The sequence below is a fragment of the Ammodytes marinus genome, assembly GCF_949987685.1.
Source record: "Ammodytes marinus genome assembly, chromosome: 6".
Classification (NCBI taxonomy): Eukaryota; Metazoa; Chordata; class Actinopteri; order Uranoscopiformes; family Ammodytidae; genus Ammodytes; species Ammodytes marinus.
In genome coordinates, this window is record NC_137235.1 from 27,300,260 (window position 1) to 27,317,955 (window position 17,696).

Below are 17,696 nucleotides of genomic sequence, written 5' to 3' on the forward strand. Positions count from 1 at the left end.
GAGACATTTCTTTCAGCGTTTCTATAGCAAAGCCAAACAGAGAATGGAGAGTAAAGAGGAGGTGAGGGCCATGGCTGTCTTTAGAGAGAAGAGAAAAGTTTTCATTCCTCTTTTGATTGGAGTCAAAGAGCTCCAGAGATAGATAGAGGAGGTTTGCAGAGGCGTCTGCTTTAGGCTGAGGAATGTCTTCTCTTCTTTGAAGAATCACAAACACAATGTGGAGATGCAGAGGAGAGCTGGAGAAAAAACTCCTCACGGAGGTTGAATAACCAAAGTTATTTTGTAATCAATTTTGCAATTTACTTTCTATGTCTATTGGCTTGTCTCATCTATTTCTCTCTAGGATTACTTACAATGAACATAATATGTCTCTGTGTACCACTGCACAGCAGCAACACGACAGAGAATGTTTGGCTTTTTTTAGTTTAAAACTTCAGCGCTTCTGAAAAACCTCTTTTATCTGCCTTGTGATTCTTTATTTTGTTCCACATAAATACTTCAGTTGAAATACAATTGGTTAAGAGGCTATAATTGGGATGGTAAACCATCCATCCATCTATCTTCTTCAATCATCATCCATTATCCAGGATCAGTTCAAGGGGCTACAGATCCAGCCTGGGACCCCAAACTTCCATTTCCCAATCCATATTTGCCAGCATTGACTGGGGGATCCTATTGGGTTCCCAAGCCAGTGTGGGGTTATAATATCTCCATAGTCCTGGGTCTTCCTCCTCTCAGCTGCAAGTGCCTGGAACATCTCCCTAGAGAGGCACCCAGGGGGCGTCCTTACCAGATCCCCAAACCATCTCATCTGGCTCCATTACATGCAAAGGACCAGCAGCTCTACTCTGAGTTCCTCATGAATGACTGAGCTTGTCACCCTTATCCTGAGAAAAGCCACCCTCAAACCCATTTTGTCCGCCTGTACCTGGAATCTAGTTATTTTGGTCATGACCCTGCCTTCATGACTGGTAGATTTGAGAGCTTAGTACAAAACCAACCCAGCTGCTCCAATTCTCTGGGCAATCTCACATTCCATTGTTCCCTCACTCGCTAACCCGAGGTATTTGAACTCCTTCAATTGGGGTAAGGACTCATTTCCTACCCGGAATAGGGAGTCCATTGGTTTCCTTCTAAGAGCCATGGTGATGGTAAACCTTCATTAAATATATCAAGAAGAATTATTATTGGAATATTAAGCAACATATTTAGCTTAAAGGTGCTCCAGTGAACTCTCCGTTTATGTTAATTCTAGGGCTCCCTTTGGACAAAAGTGGTAGTGTTTTTACTAAGCCAGCTATAGTTCCTGGGTGAGCGTACCCATGATAAAGGCATTAAGAAAAACTTTATAAAAATAGCATTCTTTGCACTGATTGGCCTCGTTTTTATGTGTGATTTATGATAATCAGAGGAAAAATTAGACTTAAAAGTTCCTCGTAGCACCTTTTCAGTAAACATCTAAATCTAAACAAACCAATTTAAGTCAGTCAACATCAATGCAGTTACAAATGAAAGTATTGTCCACAGTCAAGCAACGCTGGTTCAAGTGAAGTCTGTAGTCTGCCATAACAAGTCCTATGTCAAGTCCCAACCTTATAAGCGAACTGCACGTCAGGTCTGTTAAACCTCTGATTATGGCTAGCATTTTATGGTGCTTTTCAAAGCCCTTTCAGCGCACTAGCAGCAGTATAATTTATTATTCAAGCTTTATGGTTTCGTAGGTCAGACTGGCCTTGATCCAGGATTTTATCAGATAAACACACTCCGGCCTTGATGTCTGTTGGGAGTCAAGGCACAGACATATCAGGTCTCAGATCAGTCAGGTTCCAAACAATTCTCTCTAGAGTCTAGAGTTAATTTTTAAGACTGAAATTGAGTCTTATGTCTCTTGTTCGGGTTTAGTACAATGCGCAACATCCAGGCCTTTTATCCTGAGCAGTGGTGGGATTCCCCTGTTTGTTGCTTGGCTTGATACATTTCATATAAAGCACAAACAAAAACTACATACTTGATATTTTGGTGTAGTGTGCCACAGATGCTTGCCTGTGCTGAATCACTGACTGGGGAACAGATTTACACTTTCCCTGTTTTTTTCCGATGGTCCAAAGCGTTCTCCAATTCTCTCAGCTGAATGACTTCCAGAAGATAGAATCCTCAAAGTGCTTTCAGTCCCTTTTTTTATCCCACGGGTTTCTTCCGGCGGATCTCTCACTTCTTGGGATAACCATCAAAAAGAGTTTTCATGTTGTGCCAAGCTCTTTGTGAGCTGCAAGTCTCCGCAGACATGAAATATTAACTCCATATCCATCTGTGTCTCCCTCCTGGAAAAAAAAAGCTACAGTTACACCTGCGCCTCACAGCGGTTTTTCACCTTGATGGAGATTAAAGGCAGCGAGACACAGATCACGTCATACAGACACAATGAAGAGAAAGAACATTCTCCTCCCTTTTGGGCCTTTCCTGTATCCTGACTGAGGGTAAGGCTCTTTGATGCATTACAAGCGCTGTGGGGGCTCATCATGTACAGGTGAATATGCATGTTCATGTGTATATGGGTGTGTGCTGGCATCTGTTGACAATCCCCTGAAGTATCATGCAGGAGTTCTGCTGGGGAATCCTGTCCTCTACTTGCCTGTCCCCTGGTGTGCTCCTCTTTCACCTCAGAGTAGAAGTCCACCTGCTGTTAACATCTTAATAGTTTAGGTGTAATATGAGGCCAGATCGTCTAATCTGCATGATATCCACTAAGAATGTCCAGGATGATTAAGCAGTGACCGGCTGCATCCATCTTTGTTCCTCCCAGACAATGTTGATAATTCATATGGCTGTTAGAGGCTGCATATCAGGTAAATGTACATTGGTTATTTGTTGGAAGAGGTGGAATGTAGCTAAGTAGGGCCTACTTTTCCTCTCAAGTGCTGTACTTAAGTACCAGTTTGAGGCACCTGCTATACTTACTGTACATATTTTCTTTTCGTGCTACTCTTTATAATTCTACTCAATTTAGTGGGAAATATATAACTTTTTACTCCATCGGGATCTGAATAATTCCTCCACAACTGATTCAGGGCAATAGTTGATGTTGTCTTTAGCATAGCAGGAAAAGCCCAGGTGTGACTAATCACATTAACCATGGCTCAGTGCCATTGAGTGTGAGCATACACAGTACCAAGGACCTGGACCTGGCTATTAATAATCACACCTGTGCTTTTCTCGCTACGACAACTGAAACCGGTTTCAACTGATATTTTCATGTTTCTATATACAGTATATATATTGTTTATCCCTTTGATCATGCATGTGAGACATTTCTGCCACTCCATAAGAGTGCGCTAAGCTTAAAATAAATGAATTCAAGATTTAACTGCAAAGCTGACACGTGACTAAATGTGTCTTGAACAATGAATCCATTCATAAGGAGACTCTGTGTGGGTTCATCAATGTTAAAGGTCAGTTATGGGCCTTGTTAGATGCCGTAGAGAAGAGATTGTTAGGAGAGAAGAAGGATTTTTTTTTTGTTTCATTGATTTCTTTAACAAAACTTTGCGCATAAGGAACTGACGGTCGTTTTTGGAAAAGTTGTAATGGAACTATAGTTTTAGACTGCTGATCAATCTGTGTTGATCAGCACATTCACCAGCTGAAACAAACCCTGGGAAAATAAATATAGACAAAACAAAAAGTATATGTGTCCGACGTTTTTATTAGACTTGCCAGCAATTAATAAGTGACACAGACTAGCTAGGGTCTGTGTCATTTATTTTACGCTGTCATTTTTAGCAAACTAGTGCATTTATTGCAGTATTTTCACAAGGTCATTAATACACATTAGAATGCATGGCAGCAGGATGATGCATGTGAGGTTGATTCGAACTACAGTGCCCATGTTTACCGCTATGAAGGAACATTTCACCCAGTGCAACAGTGTGGCTCATTGATGGCTTTTTAATAGTTTTCGAACAAGAGTGGTGACACAGTATAAAATGAAAAAATCCATATATTTATACATATATTTATTTAATTTTTAATTTTATATTGTTTACACACACAAACATTTTTTGTAAATGTAAAAAATAACTTCCCAGAGTAATATGTGATCCTACAATAAAGTAGGCTATATAAAAAAAGAGTGGTGACACAGTAGAATAAGATATTACTGGCTTACAATGCACAAGCAATACTTGTTGGCAACTAGACCATTTCATTGATGGTTGTTAGGGCAAAATAATACATCAGGCTTTCTGTGCAAGGCTTTGAAATGACTAGATGCACTCACTGCACTCTTCTTTTCTTCTGTAATATAATGTAGCTACAGTGATGTTAAGCACATAGGTGAACGCTGAGACCATTTCAAAATAACAGTTCTTAGGGTGTAAAAATGTATATATCCTACTTACCTGTAACTACAGTATATATTTTCTAGCGATTTCGGACCCTAAAATGGACCATACCATCTTAAAGGCCTACTTCACCAGTTTGAATATGAAGGTGTAATATTACTGTGACATCACAGTAATATTTACAAAGTACGTTTTCTTTTAACCCTATATTTCTCTTTCTGTGATGTCACGAGAAAGAGAAATATAGGGTTAAAAAAACACTCTTTCTGCCTTTTCTCAGGCTAGGATGAACCGATTTTAATTTTTTTTGCACATTTATACTACATAGGATCTCAGAATTCAATACACCTTCATATTCAAACCGGTGAAGTAGGCCTTTAACCACGCTTACCTCCCACCAAATTATTATTCTCTAATGGTTCATTTATTGTTGATATGTTCAGTACATAAGTCCAGAAAAAAACATCCAAAAACATGTGTTATATGTTTTAAATGTGCAAATGGTTTGAAGAATATTGTCCTAGTTGTATCCTTATTTTTTTCTCAGCATGTAGAACGTTAATCTGTGAAGAGCCTGGTCCTTTCTCCCTGGTAGCATGGAGCTCTTTGTGTCTTGTCATGGTGAGCTTTGCACACCACATGGCTTCTGCTTGGCTCTCACTCAAGCTGCTGAATCATCGCTTTGACTCCCTCCTTTCCGTCTGTTTCCCTCCCATCATCTGCCAGCTCTCGGTCCCCAGCCGCCCGTCCAAGAAAAAGTTGCTGCTTTTTCTGTGCTCGCTTATGTAATTCCAACTTATTTATATGTTTTATTATGTAATGTTTTTTTTTTTGCTGCAGTAGCAACACTAAAATAAAATAAAAAAACACAATATCCCTGCCAGTAAGGCTTAATGCAGAGATGAATCGTGTGAAGCGAACAGTCCTCAAAGAGTCCTCCTAATGAGCGGCAATGTGTTTGTTGGTGTCCTGAGGGCATTTGTTAGGCTAGCTAACACGTTTGGCCCCCTGCTATCATGATTTAGCTTGCAAGAATTTTCTTTGCATTTTAGCAAAGCTCCTCAGCAACAGAGATTTTGCTTTCATGTTCAGTAAATGTTCCAGCAAGCACACCAAAGTAACACGCCACTGCCAGCTGTGGTCCATTAAATAAAAGGGATTACTCTGGCATTATTCAAAATGTTTCTTATTGTCAACAAATCCCATTAAAAGACCAAAACCGAGGGGGGGGGGGGGGGGGGGGGGGGCCTCGCCTCCATGGCTTAGCGGTTGGGACACTAAACACAACAGATGTCTGTTTTTAACGTTACATCCACAGCTGTTGCTGTGCAGTTCGATGCAACACCTTCTGTTCAGTTTATATACCCAAATCAAATTAACATTAGTGGGACTGTTAGAGAAAATATCAGGTCTAAGAAAATAACTCTGATGATATCAACGAAGGAACTGCTTTACAAATTGGAGTTTGAAAATATGACTGTTTAATGGGCAGGGTGGTTCTACCTAAGAGTAGCCATGTAGGTTTTGTGAGGCATGTAATGACTAGATCTTATTCTCTGCTGAATTTTGACCACTCTTTTTCAAAAGAAGACGTTTATACACTGCAATGTAAGGCTGTCCCAGGCGTAAGTTGACAGTCAGCAAAGAAACACACTGAAATCTGTACTCTTCAGTCCAAAACATTGTCCTAAATCACACTGCTAGACACGTCAAACAATGACTTATTTTGATGTTTGGCAACCAGAGACTGCCTATTTCAAATTTAGGAGATAGCTTCTGAAACCATATGCTTACAAACCAACCAGTCAAGATAAAACATGAATTAATGCAAAATATACCAACAGATGTTGACGTTGAAAGCACCACCTTTAAAATTAAGGCGGTTACGTGGTCAGTTTTTCTACATTAGCCCAGACTGAAATATCTCAGCATTATTGGAGGGATTGCCATGAAATAATAAAAAATGTGTACAGGCACTCAAGGTCCGCAGTCCATAAATCCTTTGGGCTTTGGCAATCCCCTGACTCTTCATCTATATTGCCATCGGTAGATTGATTTGCGGTTGTGAGTAAAATGCCTCATCAACTGCTGGAGGGATAACCACAAAATCTCCTACAGATATCCCCAATGCCCAGTAAACAGTGTAGAATGGTACAACTTTGGGGATCCCCTTACTTTTCCTCTCGCACCACCAAGAGGTTGACATTTTTGGTTTCTCGTGTAATGTCTTAACTACTATTGAATTTCTCAACATCAAGATAAAGTGCACACTCTTTGGTAAAGACATGTTAAGTCCCCAGGTGATGTAGGCTACTGTATGCTTTACTCATCCTTTGACAATTCATCTAGTACCATCATCAACAGTTCAACATTTTTAATAATCCGATTAGTGTCCAAATACCTTCTAAACTGATGTCATCCATTAACCAGCTGTACTTTGTGTCAAAAGAATATTACAAAAAGTTAGCATGCTATACGCTAAACCAAGATGGTTATACCTTCTAAACATCATATAGCATAAAGCAATTGTTACGACATGAAAGAAATGTTGGGAAATGTTACGACATGAAAGGTATGAAGGCATTAGGTATGCATGTCTGTATGGTGTGTGCATATGATGTCCCTAAATCTTCATTAAACACTTCACAGTTGACCTAATTACTTTGCACGTCTGTCGCCCTTGGCCTCGTTCCCACTCTTGCCTTGCCTGGGTCTGATTTTGTGTGAGTGTGACTGTGTGTGAGTGTGACTTTGTGTGAGTGTGATTGTGTGTGAGTGTGACTTTGTGTGGGTGTGACTGTAGCTTAATATGTCACTTGTGCTCTTTTCCTCGGGGAGTCCACATGGAGGGGCGAGGAACCTGCCTCACTGAATGGCAGATTTGGGCCAATTAAGATGGAACTGGATCATACATAGTCACACATTCACAACTCAAATCACACAAATCCTGTCGCTGTAGGTCTGGCCCAAAACACCCTATGGATACACCCTCTTGCTATTTCATACAAACCCACACACACAGACTGTATGCTGTATGCGCACACATCCCATGCAGATTTCCCTGCCTCGCATACATGCGCACAGAGTTAGGAAAAGCTATTTTTACACACACACACACACACACACACACACACACACACACACACACACACACACACACACACACACACACACACAAACACACTAACACATATAGCATCTCCGACAGTACATTTGTAACTGTTGTCCTTTACATGAGCTTTCTTGTTCCTTTCTTCTTTTCCCTTCTGATTGAATCCCAACCTGCACATTACTGTCCACTGCAACTATGATTGATAATAATACTGGTATCAAACATAGCCTGTTCTCTCCTTCTCTGAGACTCTGGAGCTCAATGTCACACAAGGCTTGTCGTCAAAATAACTTTTTGTCAAAATCATTGAATATCTCCTCTCCATCTGCAACCTGTTTGTATCCAGTCTTAATACTCTGTCTAGGCTCTGTAAACAGGGTGTGTTGCTAGCTAGCTAAGGTGGTTCCCAGTTGTTGACCTTCCCTTTGTGTACATACCAGGTCACAGAGTCAAGGCTGTGTATTAAGACCAGATTTTTTATTTCTCCCCAGCACATACACAGTACAGAAAGGTAGCGGATTGTGAGGAGATATTCACTGATTTGACAAAAAGTGATTTGGACTACAAGTGTTCTCCAGGATAGCTGACTCCACCTTTAAATCCCCTAGAGTGAGACAGAAACACAGGCTTCTTACGATGAGTGCTCGAGCCCTGTGCATGAACAATTGTTTGTGTAAATGTGTCTTCCAGGTTGTTCTTGGGTTTATACTGAAGCAAAGAAATCAGAGTGTTTGTGTTTGTGTGGTTTCTTATTTAGTTTTAGTCATGTATGCCTGCCTGCCTGCCTGCCTGCCTGCCTGCCTGCCTGCCTGCCTGCCTGCCTGCCTGCCTGCCTGCCTGCCTGCCTACCCGCCTGCCCGCCTGCCCGCCCGCCACACCAGCAGACACAACCGCAACAGAAAATTCTCAATCCCAACTCAGGCTTGTTCAATTATTCATACTGCTATTGCGGTGTTCTGACACAGAGAGCGAGAGAGGGATGGAAGAGGAGAGAGGCAGCGAAGTGAGAGAGGGAGGGAGAAGAGGAGTGAAGAGGAGGGGGCTATTGGTGTTTCCTAAGAAAAGGCAGCTTTAGAGATGGAATATGTATGCGTATGCAGCAGTTTTTCACTGCCTCTCCGTAAACTCTCCCTTCTCTCGTTACTTTTCTCCTCCTATGTCTTTGGTCGGCCTCTCGTTCTTTTTTTCCATTCTTCTTTTTCCCAGCCTCTTTCCTGTTCACCTCATCTTTAGCTCTCTGTCCACTTTATTTACACATCTCTCTTCCACCCTCTCTCTCTCTCTCTCTCTCTCTCTCTCTCTCTCTCTCTCCCCCTCTTTCTGTGTGACACTGTATCCCAATCCTCCTCACCTTAATCACAGGACGACACCTACTTAGACTCAGTTTGTTTTTCTGTTTTTGGAAGGTTTAAGGTCAATCACATTTTTACACTTTTTTTTCAGCCAGCTTTAATTTGAAAACAGTTTTTTTAACTTAGTTTGTATTTGTGTTATCTCTGCTCAAAAACACCTATAATGCTGATCTTGATGAGACTGCAAACTCATCCAAGGACCCTTATAGTGCTTATGCTGCCGACCTTGAATATTATCACTTCCTTGAGCCCATGGGAGGTTACTCATCGCATTTACAGTTCAACCTACACTTCACTTGCCCCCCCCCCCCCCTATATAAGTGTAGACTTCGGGTTGATGCAGGGAATATGTCTGAATACTTTTTTTAACCTTTTTAAAGTGAAATGCATGAATCTGGTGCACTTTGAGAGGAAAATTAAGAGGCTAAATCTGAGAAATTTTGTGTGAACAAATAATTTGGAGATTCTGGGTCAGATGAATTAGAAGCTATTGAAGAAAGACACATGGATTTTCCATAAAAATATTAATATAAAATAAAATATTATGGAGGGTCCTCTGGGTTGGGCTTGGAGCTCTTTTTCTTTTACGGGACATATTTCTCTGTAATATAATGAAGGCATTTAAATGCAGTGAGAGGAACGAAGCAGAAGAACTCTGTTGTCCAGCTACTATATCTTTTTTTCCACAGACAAGGCTGAAATAGGCTATAGACTATACACAGTGCATGGGCAACTGAGGGCAGCCCCATTTCCAATTATTTTTAAATAAACTCAATACACACTGTGCATGGATGTGAAGGTGACATGATCAGATAATTTCGGATTACCTCCCAGATGAACTGATTAAATTTTTAGGCTAGTAATTATCTAGACCAAAACATTGTATTCCTTTGTGGTAGATTTGAATAGCCTCTATTCATCAAGAGTTGCTGAGCAGATAGATTCTAAAGGTTAAGGTCAGATCCCTAGATGGACGTGTGTTTGACTTGGTGTTGCACAAGTAATGTTATGTCTATTTGCAGATATTAAGACACATGATACCCCACACACACAGATATAAACGGGTCCTGTAACTAGCAACTTCAGTGCCATTGCGGCCTCCAGCCCGCTGCTTCGATGCTCCATGAAATCCTCTGTAAATGTATCCTGATGAAATCTCCTCTGAATAAACCTGATCACTGATGAAAAGTCCAGTCTGCCGCCTTTGTCTTTGTCAAAGCCATGGGGAATTCGGCCACCACACCTTTTTTTGTATGATAATTTACATTTGCATAATATGATGTCAATATCAAACACACACACAAAAAAAAAATAATAATTTGGAAGGGGCCCCCCTGGCGGTTGGGGGCCCTAAGCGTTCGCTTATGCCTTGGGCCGGCTCTGATTGGAGTGGCTTCTGAAGTTCTGATTAACCTAATGTACGGCGATGTAGACAGTGTAGTAATGCCGGTAGCTATAGCTTGTTTAACACAATACACTTCACTTACTTATCTTCAGGGTTTCTTAATTAGATCTTTTAAAGTGTCTTATATGGGACCCGTAAGAGTAGCCTCATCCTTTTCTGTTAAAGATGTGATTTCTTATGATTTTGACTGTAATGGCTTTTATTAAGCTTTGGGGCCTTAAATCTTAAACAAGGTTAGATTTGTTGTTGAGATGGACAGGATTCCTAAAAAAAAACTTCCCAAAACTCGGTGATGTGTTTTGAATGTGCAGACAGTTTTAAACAATCCAGGAGAATAAATAAATCGAAAGAAATACAGAATCTGCCTTATATTAGTATCACCAGATACCTGAAATTGATGCCAAAAATGCACAAATTGGTGCATAACACTTCACCAGACTGCAGGAAAATGAAGAGGTTGACATTCAAAATCTTCTGGGGGAGCACTCCCAAACCACCCACTAAATCTAAAACTACGCCCATGTGCAAACTCCTCCAATGACTCTCTCCAGTGCTCACATTGCTGACCTTGAATATCTTATCACTTCCTATTTCCTATATATCTAAGCCCCCTTGGGAGGTTACCTCATCGCATTTACAGTTCATCCTACACTTCACTTGCCCCTTTGGGTGTGTGTGGACAGGGGGCTGTAAAAGACGAGTCCAGGACCTATATTTGGACCTTTTGACCTACCTGTCTCCAGGTACCTAATTGCCTTCTCTTGTCTTCCATGTTTGTACTTCCCCCCCCCCCCCCCCTTCTAGAATCTTCGTGAACACACCCTTTTATTTCTCGTAGCTTTGGTCAATGCAGCAGAGCACCCCCCCCCCCCTCCCGCTATGGAAATCACTGGTAGATGGGCCCGTATATGCTATGAGATATGGGCTGTAACTGGCTCCCTAGAGATGGCTAGCGAACATGAGAGCGAGAGAGTGGAGAGGATTTGTGTTGGTGAGTGTGGGAGTGTGATCATGCGGGTGGGGAAAATAAAGAAAAGCGCATATGCCATATGCCTTATTGGGTTCACACAGCCAGAGACATAAAGATGATGAAGGAGGAGGAGGGGATATGAAAGAGAGGACTGGAGGGAGAGAAGAAGAGAGACACGGGCATATAAAGTCTGCAAGCACAGAACACAGTGCAGAGGGACCAACAGCACTGTGTCATTACAACCCTTTAAAATGTACCAGCACCCTTTATGAATGGTGCATACAGTAGGTTCAAATGAGCCTGATTGCTTTATTATTGGTTAACAAATAATTGAATTGCATTTGACTTGTTACTTATATTTCTGTTCATGTTTATTTTGTGCACCATCGGGACCACAGCAGCGAATGACTTGAAAGCTATGTTAACATCGCAAGTTTACGAGACATTTTGTAAGAACAACTTGTTTTTTTGCCAGATTGTGAAGAACTTCATTGGTTGGTGTGTTTTCTCCTCCTCCAGCATGACTTGCGTTTTGCATTTAAGTTAGATCCTTAATTATATTAATTTTATTTATCCAGTGGATCACTAAACCAGTACACTAAGGAAAATGTATAAATGATTTTAAGTTTTAGCATTTTAAAATGCAAAGTGATGGGAAATGGATTATTGAAAAAAAACCTAATTGAATCATTGGTAAACCTGCAAACTTGGTTTTTAATTAGAAAATGAGACGTCCCTGACCGAATATTAATGATTTACTAAACATAAGATTTATTGGATTGTTAGAAAATTAAAAACAATGTGCCTTTATTTATGACTTGCTCACCATTATAACTGTAGACTTGATAGCTTGTGAGTGATTTTTTCCAACCTGGCAACCCAAGTTTTTTTTTCTATTAAACCTTTAATTACAGTAAAGCTAATTATTTATTAACCTTGATAAATACATTATTAACTACTTATAAAAAGAGACAATACAAAAAAATGTCATGTGCTTGAAAGCTCCGGAACAAGCGAGTAAGTGGAGTTGAGAATTTTTTTAGTCACCTTACAAGCCCTTAAAAATTGTGTACTTTTAAGGTGTATTGAACTCTGAGATCCTATGTAGTATAAATGTGCAAACTTTTTTGAAATCGGTTCATCCTAGCCTGAGAAAAGGCAGAAAGAGTGTTTTTTGGTCTCACTGTCTAACCCTACAAGTGTGACATCACACTAGTAAAAATGTAGGGGTTAGGAGTAACAGGACAGCTGGGCCAAGGGAAGACTGAGGAAAGACTGAGGGAAGAAAAACCTCATTCATTATAATATAATAGCGATTTTATAATGATAGAACACCGGTTTGGGATGGGTGAAGTATTCCTTTAATGAGCCATCCCTTTTACTCAGACATGCAAGATATTTCTCATGCTCTTTCACGTCTTTACATTCCATCTATTAAATACATGGGATGATTAGATAGTTTACTTTGCGAATGAAGGACAAATTAACGTCTAAAAACACACATATTCTGCAATGTCATTTATTTACAACCTGATAAGAGGACGTTTTAATGGTTTGGCTGTAATACATTTACCATGAGCACAAAGTGATTGATTTATCATCATGGTTGACATTTTGATGATTTTCGATCGTATTCCACATGGAGGGCCCTCCTACATCTTTGTGTGGGGTTTTTTGAAAATGATATGTCATAAATATTGCAAAAAATATCTGATTCATTCATAACTGAATTTTCATAATTAATATTGATGAAACATTTGCTACTCAGCAAATAAAACTGTGTGGGAGGATTTCTCTATCACACATCTAGTTTTATATTGGACTCGTTGATAGTGCTGTAAATGTCTGATCATATTATGTCAAGATCAATTTTAATAATGAAACATGTCATATTGTGGTGTCTAATGCATGAACTTTTCCCTGCATGAAGACGACTTCAAAATGTCCCATTATTTATCATAACACAAAGACAGTCAGTTAGGCTCTTTTTTTTATGATTGGTCCTAATTGAAAAAGTTTTGGACAAAAACAAAGGTTTTATTCTTCAGCAAAGTGTTCTTTCTGTTACAATTAGAGGTAATGACAGTCAAACCAAATGTGATTGCAAGTTATTGTTGCACTCACATTTACTCACTCGATCACATTTACAGCAATTGTATTTTATTGTTAAGATTATACTTATAATGTTCACATTTAAAGGCTTTCCTTTGTATAAATGGCTTCTTTGTTTATTGTCGAGTCCTCAAAGCAATTCCGTCACTTTTCCTTTTTAACTTGCGATTTATTTAGTAATGGTCTCGCCTTTATTATTATAAAAAAAAAAAATTTGATATTATTTCTGTAACTTATTCATTGTATTTAAAGTAAATAATTTATTTATCTAGATAGATAGTGCAGGTCTTTTCCTCTGATAAATGCGTCACACAACGTGGGCGATTTCACCAGACACAACCTTTATAAATCAGGACTCCTCCCCTCCACCTTCCCACAGTCTTCCTACCAGCCTACCTCTTTGACATCCTGTTGTCGTGCGTCAGCCATACATATTTCATTGAGACTTCAGTGAGGGGTAAGTGGCAGTAGGTTAGGGGCTAGGGCCCATTAATAAATCAAAGCAGATCGGAAGTGGCACGGTGGGGTTTCAAACAGAGTCTGTGGTGCCGATTTTTTTTCTTCTTCTTTTTTTTGCTTGAAGGGACAACCTTAAAATGCCGTTCTTGTATGTTTGTTCTAGGAGCTTTAAAACATAATCCTGGCAACAAAAAACAAAGACTTAATCAAGTGGAAAATAGGCACTCAACCAAGACACATATATAGCAGAACGGTTTTGGTGAGGTGAGTAAACCTGGAATTACCCAGGGAGAAACTCATCTCAAAACAGTGGGAGGAAACACCTAAGAGCCCCCCCTAAAACCAGCGGGGTTTCACATCAAACACACACTTCAAAAGGCTTCCACATCTCAAAGAAACAGCCTGGATTGTCAGGATATTCCACTCTTGTTCTGGATACAGACAAGCTCACAGAGACACACTGATAACTCAAAGCACTTCTTTTATTTCTTATTCCTAAAGGCTGCTAGTGGGTTATTACAGAAGGATGGCAGCACTATGAAGCGGTATTAATGATAAATCAGCTTGCATACAGTAATACGGGCTCGTGTAAAGTTCATCAGAACAATAAATATATGCTCAAACAATGATGTTTGACAGACCGAACCACCTTTTGAATATCTCAACAGTGCTCACAAATGTACACTTCAAACTATCTTAGCGATGAGGAGCTTTCAGTTTGTGTTGATTCTAGCGCCACCATAGGACAAAAGCAGCTTACATTTCACTGTGTCAGATTACTAATAGTAATATGATGATTGTGATGCAAAGTAAACTTTTAATTGAATACCATTCTTTTCACTGGTGCTCTCATTTGCTTTTACAGGTCATTTATGATAATCAGAGGAAAGATGAAACTGTTTCATAAACATTTAAAAGTTACTTGCAGGAGATTTAAATTAAAAGTTTGTTTTCCGGTTTCTTTGACTGAATAATTTTATCATCTGTAGTTTTAATTTATGTATAAATGTGCAGTCTGCACTGATTTAATTTTCCTTTTAAATTGTGTTTTGTTCATTTTGTTTTGTTACATTATTGAAGGAGCATAGCCACATTACTCCATTAGGGGGCCCTGGGGCAAAACTTTCATTTGGACTCCATCTGTCCCCCTCTCTGTGCATTTTTATTAAAACAACAATAACTCCAAAAACAAAAATCACAAGAAATGAAACTGGGGCTTTTGGGTCCCTTACAACCCATGGATGTAAATAATTAATATATTTGTGGATTTTAATTTTTTTTGATTTTGTGCATTCACTTTTATAAGCTCAGCAAATCCGTCTTTGTTCAAATGCACAAGTTTCCCCACAGTATGTTCCCGGATAAAGCATTTAATATTCTTGTCATTACAAAACTAGTCTAAATAAGCACCGTTTATGAGGTTATTGTTAAGCAGCCACTTGTTTGACTGGTTTATCCTATATTATTGTTTCTGTGGCTTTAGCTGTCATTAAGTAGGCTAAGCTTTCAAGGAAGTGACAGCTCCCCTCCATTAAGGGGAGCTGTCACTGTTATTCAATGTAGAAAGTATAGAATCAGGTTAGATGTCTTCGTACATTTTCTGAACACCTCTTCAGCTCTGCAATTTTCCAAAAACTGATTTCCATGGAGAATCAATCAGATCTGGAAAGTAATGTTCGAGTTATTTTTGAGGAAATGATACGCGTACAGAAAGTTAGTATAAGGCTGACACAAGGATTTCTAATGCATAACCTGACTGTTTGGTATTCCACAACAGCATCATGAAACTGCATCAAGTAAATCTAATGGGACAGTTGAGGCTAATTACCTTGCAGCAAAGCACTCTTAAAGAGAACAGCACGTTATGTGCAGCTGCACAGCATATATTTTAGCCCAGTGAGCAGTTTAGCTGGGAGCGTGTCTATGTTCCCACTGTCCGATGTCCCCACGTTTTCTAAGTAATCTAACTACATGATATAGAATAGTATGTATGTGTGTGTCATTCTCACTCCTATTTTAACCTCTCCCTGTCCCGTAACCCTAACCCTAACCACCCAGCTGTGATGCCTGAACCTAAACGCCAATTTCAGGAACATAGGACTGTGGGACCATCGGGCTGTGGGAAAATAGGGATGACCCCGTTTAGCTAGTGGAAACTAACAGTACAGTGAAGAAAATGATTTGAAAGTTGTCGCTGCAAGACTAAAACAATTATTTTAATTTTTTTTAACCTTTTTTAGGTCTTTTAAATCAGGATAAGTCTGTTCTTATTGTATCATAACTGAAGCAGTGTTTCATCTATTCATTCTCTAATCATAACAACTTCACAATACTTTGTTAATGACTTATTTGCATTGCCCTCAGGTGGCAAAAAAAACATTAGTTAATGCAGATTGAAGTAGGTTGTAAAATTCCATGCACAAATGCAGGTTAACTACAGACAGATGGTACATTGGAGAAAAGGATCCCTGGAATTCTATTGGAGGAATGAAGATCTTCACTCATTGGGTGTTTCGGTGATGGTGTCAAGCGCTGTCTAACACTTCTCTCCAAAGTCTCTCATAGGTGTTTAACTACAGGCTGAGATCTGGTGAGACCAACCCCCCAACAGGATAGGAATGATTCATAACATGATAAAGGTGATGACTCAGAACCACCCCTGTATTGATTCACAGAGTCACTTCCTGTGTGGGGGCAAGTGGACCTACACAAGCAAAATGCCCCCCACAGAAAAAAAAAACCTCACTATAGTCTGTTCACATCATGCATTGACATGTACAGTCACTTGAAGAAAAATGCTCCTCTTCCGCTTTTCCTTACATAACACACAGTCATTAAATGTGTGCTGATGTCTTTCATCCAAATGCAGATGTCACTTTAGTCAGCGTTGTACTTATTCAAACACTGGTCTGTTAACCAGTCTTTTTGACTGAAGCTCCTGCCATCCATGATACAACAATAAACCATCTTTCAGAGTCCCCTTAGATCTTTTCCTCTTGCCATATTGATTCAAAAATCACAACTGGATCTGCTCAACATTTTTATACGTGCAAAAGCGTGATTAAATGTTAACTACTCACATGATGTGCACCTACGTGAAAGCCTCTACATGTTTTAACTCATCTTTTTCCTTTGATCTGTCACTGGCTGTATGTTATTTGGCTTTCTATATCCACTTTGTATAACTATTTGCGGTAACACTTTACAATAAGGTATACAAAATTGTAGGTGGTTACTGAGTAACAAATGAAAAATTAATAATAATAATAATAATAATAGCTTGGATTTATATAGCGCCTTTCATGAAACCCAAGGACGCTTAACAAAGACATAAATAAACACACAAATGTAACAGTAGCTAGAGGCCATAGGCCTTGGTGAAGAGGTGGATTTTGAGGAGTCTTTTGAAGGTGTCCAGAGATGGTGCGTAATTAATTACTACTACATAGTTATTGAGTGACAACTATATACTAATATAGTAACTACTAAATTATTGCTGAGTAACTTCTATATACTAATATAGTAGTACACCATGGTTAGTTTGTGCCCAGGGCCCATAATCAGTCCATGGTTAGCTCGCTGTATGGTATTAAGTGGAGAGTTTTTGTCCCACAGTTAGTCCTGACCAGTGAAGCAGCGGCCCCCTGCTCTGCCTCCCTCCACCTTTGATCCCCAGGCTGCCTAGGAAGCCTCGTTATCCTCCCTGCAGCCTTCCTGGAAGCTTCTGCTGATCGGTAAATGCCACTAGTTCCACTCCCTGCTGCCTGAGGGAAATGCTTATACCACGGGATGAGAACAGAGAGGGGAAGAGCAGGGGGAGACGACTAGACTTACCTTCTTTCTTTTTCCCATTCTTCTAAAGAGAAAGGTTGATGTTGGCACTCACACCTTAAGGTTCCCACTGAGAGTCAGATCCCCTTTTTCCCATTTCAAGTCTTGGAGCTTC